The sequence below is a fragment of the Vulpes vulpes genome, chromosome 1, assembly GCF_048418805.1.
Source record: "Vulpes vulpes isolate BD-2025 chromosome 1, VulVul3, whole genome shotgun sequence".
In the NCBI taxonomy this organism is placed as follows: Eukaryota; Metazoa; Chordata; class Mammalia; order Carnivora; family Canidae; genus Vulpes; species Vulpes vulpes.
In genome coordinates, this window is record NC_132780.1 from 21,187,902 (window position 1) to 21,190,155 (window position 2,254).

Below are 2,254 nucleotides of genomic sequence, written 5' to 3' on the forward strand. Positions count from 1 at the left end.
GGAGCGGGGAAGTCTCAGGCTGGGGAAGTCGCGCCCTGGCCCTGGCAAACCGCGCCCAGGCAAATTGCAGGGGGGTCTATAGAGGTTTCCGGTGGGGAAGATGGGGGCAGGGCAGTATTCCGATTAGGGCAAGGGTTACAGGTCTTTGTGTGCTAAGTTAGGGTAGGGCAGTAAGGCGCCCTTATTGGGAGGTTGCTGGCCTGGGGTCGGCCGTTTTGAGGTCCCCAGTCTTACCAGCCCAACAAGAGGCATCAGTATGTAGTCTGCAGAAAGAACTTGAGCGGCGTTCAGACCTGCTTAACCACCAAAGGATCTACTCAGGGAAGAGGCCATTCCAGTACAGCAAGTGTGGGAAAGCTTTCAGCTATCTATTGTCACTCTTGGCCCTGACCATGCACCAGTGCACACACCCTGCGGTAAGGCCTTCAGCCGCAGCTCCCTGTTGCACCTGCCTGGATGCACACACTCCTGGGCAAGGCCGTCCCGTGCAAGTGGTATGGCAAGGCCTTCGGTCGCAGCTTGGCGCTGCACCTGCCGGGACACACACACATACTGGGATGAGGTCTTTGGTGTGCACAGTGCGGCAAGGCCTTGGGCAAGAGCTCTCACCTGGTATGGTGTTGTGCCCAAGATTGCGAATCCAAGAAACCACCAAGGAGCCAACACTGATGCAAGTACATGAGGATTTATTAACAAGCTCAAGCTTGGGTCCAAGTATACCCAACACAGCGGAGCAGGGACTTGGACCCCGAGGTGGGTTCCAACTGGAACAGTAACCTGTTCCAGTTTACTTTCCTGAGAATGGTTATTCTTTGCCTTTTAAAACCTCACCATTAGTCATCATAGTAACTAGTTTTTGGTCTTGCAGATTGCAGGGTGAAAATAATTTGGTAGGCTTTTGTTCCCAGGCTCCTGGGATGGAACCCTGGAACCTTTGGAATCATTTAGTGGTAAGAGTGGCTTTGTTATTCCAGGGTGGGTCCCTCAGGCCACACCTGAGTTTATGCTAAGAAGGTCCTAGATGGGGCTGGTCTTGTGGGAAAGACCCACCCAACTGTGTGATTAGAGGTTTGGGGCTTTAGGCTACCAGATAAACTCAATCTCCAGACAGAGGGGAGAAGCTGGACATTGAATGGATTACTTATGCCTACTTAATGAAACCCCAGTAGGATCCCTGGGGCCCCAAGGCTTGGGTGAGCTTGCAGGTTGGTGATACGTATTAATATGCTGGGAGGGCAACTCATTCTGAGGACACGGAAGCTTTGCATTTGGGACCCTCCCAGACCTCCAAGTGGCTGGTCCTGATTTGTATATGAAGGGGTTCAGGGCCAAGGCAGAATTCTTGAGAGGTCTTTGGTGCAAAAAGGTGGTTTTATTAAAGCATAGGGAAGGACCCTGGGTCAGAAAGTTGCCCTGGGGTCATGAGGAGTGGCCCATTATATACTTTCAAGTTGGGAGGGCGTTAGAGATAGTGTAATAGGGCAACTGGGGGTGGCTCAGCGGTTTAGCGCCTTCAGCCCAGGGCGTGATCCTGGAGTCCGAGGATCGAGTCCAAGTCCCACATGGGGCTTCCTGCTTGGAGCCTGTTTCTCCCTCTGCCTGTCTCCGCCTCTCTGTCTCTCATGAATAAATAAGTAAAATCTTAAAAAAAAAAAAAAAAGTCTTTCCAAAATGTGCCACTTTGACATGTGGTCTATTTGGAGCTAAAGGCAATCCAGAGACCCTGCAGGCTCAAGAGAAATTTGAGAAACTTAACTCCGGAGAAGACTCTACACTGGGGGGTCTTTTCCAGAATTAGAGTTTACCAGAGAGAAATTTTATCTGAGCGCCCTGTCTGTACAGCGTGTGAAGACCGAGAAATTGGGGCCGTTGGGTTTAACATTATATTTTGTCAGCCATCTCAGACCAAGAACTCAACCCCACCCCTGTTACAGGAAGAAACCACTTCCCCACTCTAGACAAGCCACCGGCTCATAAAGGAATGTGGAACCCCCAACCGCCGAAGAATGTAAACCTAGCCCTTTGCCGCCAAACCCCTGCTCCAGTGCTGACCAGAATAACAGGCTAGTTCAAACGGACCCTAGGGGGTGAATTGTAATTCAATTGGCCACCTGCTTGTGGACCGACATGACCGTGTAACTTTCTGTATGTGTTACAATCCCCATTGGCCACTGGCCCCTATAAAACTGCTACGCCTCTTAACCTCGGGGTCCAAGCCCCTAGGTCTGTTGTGTCCGGTATACTTGGACCCAAG